The sequence below is a fragment of the Cryptomeria japonica genome, chromosome 3 (assembly GCF_030272615.1).
Source record: "Cryptomeria japonica chromosome 3, Sugi_1.0, whole genome shotgun sequence".
NCBI classification, from domain to species: domain Eukaryota; kingdom Viridiplantae; phylum Streptophyta; class Pinopsida; order Cupressales; family Cupressaceae; genus Cryptomeria; species Cryptomeria japonica.
In genome coordinates this window covers 473,651,049-473,660,223 of record NC_081407.1, presented here as the reverse complement: position 1 = coordinate 473,660,223, position 9,175 = coordinate 473,651,049, and positions in this window count along the sequence as shown.

Sequence of the window (9,175 nt, the reverse complement as noted above, 5' to 3'; positions counted from 1 at the left end):
TCATGGTTGGTTGTACAAAGATGAAAATGAAACTATAGCAACAATTGCAAAAGTAAATATTCCCATAAAACAATATGGCAAAGGTTATGAAATCATGCAAAAAATGGGATATGAAGGAAAAGGATCAATTGGTAAATGACATCAAGGTATTTCAGAACCAATTTGTCCCCACTCATAATCTAAAGAAGATAAGTCAGGACTTGGATATCTAAAGTCAAATCAAATGCACCATAATTATCAACAATCAAAGTGGAGAAAGAAATCAGTTACTAAAGAAGCAAATTGGCAAGAAAAGCTACATCAAGCAGCATAAATAGTAACCAATAAACAAAAGAAACAAGAAGAACATGAAAATCAAGAAGAAGAGATTACCATCAAAGGAAAAGAATAATCTTGTCAACAAGTTCAAGAAATACGAGCAAATGCAGATTCTGAACAAGATATTTCAGAAGCAGTGAAAATAGAGATGGTAGAAATCAGGGAACTTTTTACACTATACAACATTCCTGTATGGTATAGTGGGGTAGTCCTAGATCATGGTTCAGAGATAGATTCAAATGAGTATGAATGGGGTCTAGGTCTTATCTAATACATCAAGTAAAGAAAACAATGAAGAACAAGTAGCTATTACAAAGGAAGACTTGTTTATTAAAAAACAAAAGATGGAGTTAGAAAGAAGATGAGAAGAACTCAGAATCCAGAGAAAAGAGGCATATACAAGACAACAAAAGAAAGAGGATGACAAAGACAAAGAAGTAACACCACAAGAAGCACAAACAGAGATAGAACAAGGATTTGGAAATATTAGATTTTTATCAAATAAGGAACAAGATGTATCAAGATGTGGCAGAACCTTAGAAGAATTAAGAAATAGTACAGTAGGATTGACTATTAGTCCAGAAGAAGTTGAGTTTGAAAGAAGACAAAATCTAGCAAAATAATCCTGTTTATCATGTACACAAGTATGTCAACTTCAAAATGCAAATGAAGTCATTGCAAATAATCAAGAAGGCATTTGCAGTATTAAAGACACGTGTGTTGATATAATCCAATTGTTTAAGGGACAAATGTCAGCTGAAGAACCATTTGAATGTGAGCTACAAAATACTAAGACTGATTTTGTTAGAACTAATTGGAAGACACTTGGGAGAGACAATTCTCAAAATCCTTCGATCTATGACATTACCTACTCTATGCCAAATTATGATCATTATGTCATGAAATTTGAAGCACCTAACGATGACAATGATTATGAATTACCACTTCTTCATCCTGAACTAATTGATTGGGATAATTTAGAAAACCCTAAATTAAATGTCTTTTCCAATGATCATGACATAGTCGTGTATCTTAATGCTATCGAACCCATAACACCTAAGATATCTTCCATTGCAGAATCAAGTAACGTTTCTTGTAGTCAGAAGAATGCCAAACTTTCCAGTCGCAAAATTGAAATAAAACAAGGAAAGAGACCTACTATTGAAAACCATTTCATGGCAACACTAGATCAATCAAAAGGGAAAATAAAGGATGTATCTGATGGTGAAAACCTCTTTGAGGTGCTAGAAGATGGAAAGTTTGACATTCTTCCTGCATATTTTCAAGAGAGATTTGCTATCCTAATAGAACCAACAGAAGCAGTAAACATTGGTACATCAAAGGATACTAAGATACTTCATTATGCTGCCTCATTATTAGATGAAGAGAGGAAATAATACATGGAATTCTTTAAACAAAGACAAATAAATTTTGCTTGGTCCTATGCAAACATGCCAAGACTTAATCTAGATCTTATCATGCATCATCTTGATGTGGATTCAAAAGAAAAACCAGTTAAGCAAAAGCTAAGAAAGATGCACCCACACATTGCTCTTCTTGTAAAAACCAAGCTGAAGAAACTATTAGATGTGGGTTTCATAAGACCTGTTGCTTATCCAGAATGGATTTCAAGTATTGTACCAGTGTCAAAGTGAGATAAGAGCATAAGAGTTTGTACATATTTTAGAGATCTGAATAAAGCATGTCCCAAAGATGATTTCCCGCTACCAAACATTGATATAATTGTGGACTTATCAACACGACATGATATGTTTTCATTAATGGATGGCTTTTCAGGATATAATCAAATAAGAATTGCACCTGAAGACCAAGAAAAGACAACATTCACCTGTGCATGGGGAACTTATTGCTGGAATGTTATGCCATTTGGTCTTAAGAATGTAGGAGTGACTTATCAAAGGGCTACGACGACAATTTTCCATGATATGATGGATACATTTATGGAAGATTATGTACATGATATACTTGCAAAATCTCATGCAAGACAAGAACATTTGAATATCTTAAGCAATATTTTTGATAGACTAGAAAGATATCAGTTGAGATTAAATCCAAAGAAATGTGCATTTGGAGTAACCTCTGGAAAACTCCTTGGGTACATTATCAGCTCGCAGAATTGAAGTAGATCTTAAAAAGGTCAGAGCCATCATGGAAATGGAGTCACCTAGGAACATAAGTCAATTGAGATCTTTACAAGGAAGACTGCAATCAATCATGAGATTTTTCTCTCAATTAGAAGATAGATGTCATCCATTCACCCATCTTCTACATAAGAATATTCCATTCAAATGGGATCAGAAATGTGAAGAACCTTTTTTGCAAATAAAAGAATATCTTATGAATCCTCCAGGACTGGTGTCACCAACCAAAGGGAAACCATTATTTCTCTATATCTCAGTGACAAATGTATCATTAGGAGCTCTCCTAGCACAACATGATGAAGAAGGAAAATAAAGAGTAGTGTATTATATCAGTAGAACACTTGTCGACTATGAACTGCATTATTCCTCAATAGAGAAGACATGTCTAGCAGTTGTGTTTGCAACTCAGAAGCTGCGACATTATATGTTGACTCATTCCATGAAACTAATAGCAAAGATAGATCCACTAAAGTATTTGTTGAGAAAGTCAACCTTGACAGGAAGACTAGCCAAATGGGTTATGATACTGAGTGAATTTGATATAGAGTATGTTGACCAAAAAGCTATCAAAGGATAAGTCATTGCTGATCAATTGGCTGAAGCACCTTTACAACACGACATGCCTTTGCACATTGAATTTCCTGATACAGACATTCTGACAATAAGTACAAAATTTTGGGAATTGTACTTTGATGGTTCTTACACACAATATGGATCAGGCATAGGAATATTTTTTATCACACCTCAGGGACACACAATTCCGAAATCATATAGATTGTGGTTTCCATGCACCAACAATACTACAGAATATGAAGCATTGACTATTGGGCTTAAAATGGCCATTGAATGGAATGCCAAAGAATTACATGTCTATGGTAATTCACAACTTATCATCAACCAAATAAATGATGATTATCAAACTAAGGATGAGAAGCTCATGCCATACAAATAGTTGGTAGAGGAGTTTAAAGAACACTTTAAAGAAATATCATTCACCCAGATTCCAAGAAATGAGAATAAAGTAGCAGATGCAATGGCTACAATAGCATCTCTCTTGCAAAATTAGGAGAATCAACATCATTATGAATTTCTCGTGGAAGATATCTTAACCCCTACCATTAAATCCCAAAATATCTACCGAATTTTCCATATATCAGGAACCAGTCAATCCTTATACGGTCAAACTTATCAGTACTTAAAATAGAATATCCTTCCTCTTGACCTATCCGGCAATCAGAGAAGGAATTTTATCCGTTAGTCCTCTCGCTATACTATTATTGCAGATATCCTATATAGGTGAGGTCTAGATAGTACATTATTGAGATTTCTTGAACACGAAGAAGCCGAGAAAGTTCTCAATGAAGTTCATGCAAGTATTTGTGGCACACACTCAAGTGGCTTAACACTGGCTAAGAAACTTCTTCATATGGGTTACTATTGGCCTACTTTGGAGAGAGAATCATTCACATATGCTAGGAAATGCAAACAATATTAGATCCATGGGAATCTCATTCATGCACCAGCACAAGAATTATATCCTATGACAGGATCATGGCCATTTTCTCAATGGGGCTTTGATTTGGTAGGAAAGATAAATCCCTCATCTTCTAATGGACATAAGTTCATTCTGACTACTACTGAATATTTCACTAAATGGATTGAAGCAGTACCTCTAATAATAGTGACAGGAAAATAAATGTCATCATTCATTTTGAATTATATAATTTTTCGCTATGAAGTTCCTATGACCATTATCACTAATAATGGAAGACCATTTAAGAATCAAGATGTGAAGGAGCTATGTGAACAATTTCATATCCAACATAGGTTTTCTACTCCATATTATCCACAGGGAAATGGTCAAGCTGAGGCATCAAACAAAACTATCTTTAAAATATTGAAGAAAATAGTCAATGAAGCTGGAAAAGACTAGAACATTCAGCTGAATCCTGCTCTTTGGGCATACCGAACCAACATCCACACTCCAATAGGGGCAACTCCATATTGTTTTGTCTATGGATTAGAATCCATATTACCTATAGAAGTAGAGATACCTTCTCTACGAGTATCCTTGAAAGGCATTATACCAGAAGAAGAGAAACGAGTCTCTCGACTCCAATAACTTGAACTGATTCAGGAACATCACCAAAATGCAACAGATACATCAAAAAAGAATGGTAAGAATTTATAACCATAGAGTCGAGCCGCACATTTTTCAGATTGGAGATATAGTTCTAAGGGAGAATCCAAGAAATCAGCAAGACCGAGAAAAGAAGGAAAAATTTGAACCAAATTGGCTAGGACCTTTTGTCATAGTAGCAACATATGGATCGGGAGCATACAAGTTATCTACCCCTGAAGGTGATTGGTTTGATGAACCTATCAATTCTATTCATCTCAAGAAATTATATGCTTGAGATATAAAGTCTTGGAAAAACTCAATAAAAAGCATATAAAGTCCTGAAGAAATCAGTAAAAATCAAATAAAAGCAGAAAACAATGAAAAATAAAATAAAAATGCAATAAATTTAGATGGTGAAAACCTGGTAAACAGGCGTTGTCTAAAAAGTGAGTTATTCCATCTATGAGATCTCTTGTGCACCTATTCAATCCATCCTATCCGCTCCTATCGCATCTATCGCTTCCATCTATCTTAGCTTATCCATTCCATCTTTCGAATCCATTGCTTTGAATCATTTAGCAAGAAAATATGCAACTTACCAACAATTATCAACCTTTGACATGCTTGTCATAGTCACTATCTTAGATTTTATCAGAATCTATCAATCTGCATTTATATCCCACCATGGTTTGGATCTTGATCAATTCATACATCCATAATAATTTTTTGTTTCCACTGGGGGCAAAATCCTAATTCCTTTTGCTAAGGTGATCTTTTAAATTTTTGAAAAACCAAAACATTCGAAAAACTTAGAAAAACCAAAAACACCTAGGGTTTTGAAATAGATAACGAGCAACGAAGCAATGAAGATCAAGGCATCTTATAACAACTGAATCGTGAAACTCAGAAAATGAAGAATCAACCAGCAAGTAATAAAGGATTATCCAAGATCATTCATCAAGATGATTATATCAGTTAATGAGCATAAGAACATGTGAATGACCTACAAGATTTAGTGTTTATTTCTTGATTTTATTGCTAATCATGTACTCTATGCAACTCAAGGATGTCCATGACTAGAGAAGCTATGACGAGGCATGATAATTTTCTTTGATTGTTTTCTATGGTTTATCTCTTATTAAGGTATGTACTTGTCTCAGGATATGATCGGAAAAAGATCAAGGAGGACATTCCAAGTCATGCATGAAAGGAGATAATCATTGTTTGTTCTGCAAACAATACTTAGGTCAACTTGTTTCATTATATCAAGTTGCTTGTATTAACTTGTTATATCAAAATCCATGTAATAAATACTCAGGTCATCTTGAATCATTATGTCAAGTTGCTTGTATTTTATTACAACATTTTAAAGCTCAATGATGAAATCAAGCACTGTTACAAGATAACATATGAAGAATGGCAATATAATTTTTAGTTAGATCATTTTAGATTAGCTCATTATTCATCTGCATTATAAGAATTCATTTTCAGTTGCATTATTAGAATCTCATTTCATTCAAAGATCAAAGGTCAATGAATAAAGATTGAGTATACTTGGACAAACAAAAAACAATTTGCATTTGATCATTGTAGGTGCATTCATTTTTAGAATAACGTCAACTCATTTATTTGCATTTCAAAAATTGCATTAGTTTGCATTCAATTAAGTGCATTTCATTAATCATGTAGTGTATCATCATTATTATTTGCATTATTATCCATTAAACTCATTTAGTTGCATCTTTACACTTAGAATCATTCATCATTATAAGCATTTATCATTATAAGTTTGGTTAACTTAGATTCATTCATCATTATGTGCATATAAAATAAAACATTTGCATTTTCACATCATTTTCATTTACATCCATGTGCATCAAAAACAAAAAAAATCAATAATTTATTTGCATCCCCATATAGATCATTTCATTTACACATCATTTAAAGTTAGTAATCCTTTTCAGTTGCATCCAAGGTCATCAAAATAAAAAATAAAAATATTTATCATTGCATCATATAGATCATAATCATAAGGAAAAGAAAGAAAAAGATCATAACATCATCCATATAATCAATGCATATAAATCGTCATCATATAGAATAACATTCATAATAAAAGATCATCATATAGAGTCCATGTCTGTATGTAGTTCATCATAAAAAAATAAAAGTCCAAGTATACAATGATATCGGATAAAAAATACAAGTGCCTCAAAGTCAAGTCACGACTGTCCTGTACCACTACCTCCTGACTCTATCTGTCTCTGTGGTTGTGGGTGAGAAGATCCTCTAGATGCCTGTCTCCCATGATCACCACTCCTCTGAGGAGGCCCCATGACTCCACCACTGCTAGTATCCATCAACACAATGGTATGATAGCTACCTACTCTCTGGCTCTCTGTGACTAAATCCTCATATAGTTGTCGCCAACGGGAAGTCTCCTTCCCAGCCTGAACTATTTCTCTAACAGTATCAGCTGAGAGAGTGCCCGATCCAACCTGCTGAATATAATCAAGAAGGCCCTGAGTATCCTACTCTCTCCTAACAGTTGTGTCTCTCTCTATCATGAGTGTCTGTATCTGTGCTCTAAGATGATCTATCTATGCTCTAAGACTATTAATGGTCTCTTTCTTTGGCACATCGTGCTCTGGTGCATCCTACTCTGGTAAATCCCATTGTGGCATATGAACCCCAATCCCTTCCTCTCCACCTGCTGGAATATCAGTCCAAGTAGCTCTTATAACCTATCATCTAATGAGTGGCACATGATCCTTTGGATCCTCATCCTCTCCACCATGAGCTACAATAACCCTAGGGTCTGGCCGAATTTGAACAAAATCAATGCCTCTCCCACAACCCCCATCCAGTCTAGTCAACCTGCCTCCTCTTGTCAATGGAAACCCTCTCGGTGATGTCATCCCCACCCTGCCAATATCCCTCCCAATCTGTCCAACCTCTCTCCCACCCATAGGAAACAGTCTCCCAATCCTACCAACTAGTCCAAACGGTCCTCCACAGACTCTCAATCAACCTCCTCTCCATCTGGGTCTCCTACCTCCACCACCTCCATCCCCACCCTCATCTCCACCTCCCCCGACCTCCTGAGTAGCTCTAATATCTCATCTCTATCTTTGTCTCCTGAAAAATGGATCATCTAAATCATCATCCTCATCTCCTAAGCTGGGAGGAGGATCTACTAGATTGGTAATACGAGGAAATGGATGTGCCAATATGTACTGAGCATAATCTATAGTAACTCCAAGATCAAGAATGTGCAATCTCATATCATAAGCCACCCTAGGAGTAGCAAGAAACTCTGCGTGAGCAATCTCAATTGACAAAGAAGGTCCCCAATCTTGCCTATCTCTGTACCATCGAGCATATATCGTGACACTAGCAGGCATAAGCTGAATGATACCAAACTGTCTAAGAATGCGACTTATCAACTGTCTCTCAACAATGTATGGAGTCCGGCGAATAAGATGTCTACTTTGCATAATAAATGGTAATGTTCATGCATCATCCATCCATGACTCACAATCAACATATGGTATCCAAGTAACACTATCCATTGAATCAAGAACCCAATGCCAATACTCCATCTTACCTAGCTTATGTTGAGTAAGGATAGCTACATACAGATAAACATATGGCTGCCTCTCTCCACAAACTCTATGATGGATAGGCCGAGTAATAGCAATATGCTCCTAGCACTAGATCTGCAAAAGTGTACATCCTGTCGATAGACTAGCACTCTCATCATAAACAACCTAATGAAGATCATGATGTAAATGAGCAAGCATACAAACACCCCACGCATATTGAGTCCGATGCTGCATCATGCTCTAAAGAATCTCACCCCACACAACAACAAAACCTTGAGATCTCCTATCTGGACAAATAAATCCCCCAATCAAACCTGCAAGAATCATAGGGAGGGTCTCGTAATACATAATCATATCTCCCCATCAGATCTCTTCTCTAGAGATGCTCTCATCATCAAATATGGCTCTGCAAGCCTCTATCCCTACATGATCTTGAAAATCATACTAAATTAGCTCACCAGTCACTGGGATATGAAGAATCCTATACACATCCTCAAGGGTAACACTAATCTCACCCGTGGGTAGGTGGAAAGTGTTATGCTTGCTATACCATCTCTCGGCTAACGCTGTCAACAATCCCCTATTATGGGTACTATCAGGCATGTATAACAGATGACGTAATCCACAGGCATCTATATGTCTCACCTCTACCTGTGTAAGCTCTAGCACTAAGTGCCACATCGTTGAGAATTTCTCCTGATACTGGAGAACATCAAGTTTCTCCTATTTACCAAGTGAATTAAATCACCAATCATGTATCTATCAAATCAAAGAGATCACTAATCTCTAACATCAACAATTCAAAAATCTTTTCACATGAAGAAAATTAGGCTATCAAACATGGTTTTCTATCAATCACTGAGTTCAATCAAAACTCTGCTATGCTCTTCATTAGAAACTAAATCGGTTTCTTAGAGCTAATCTATCTAATCAAATCAAATCGATCAATCATTTATCCTATCAATCAA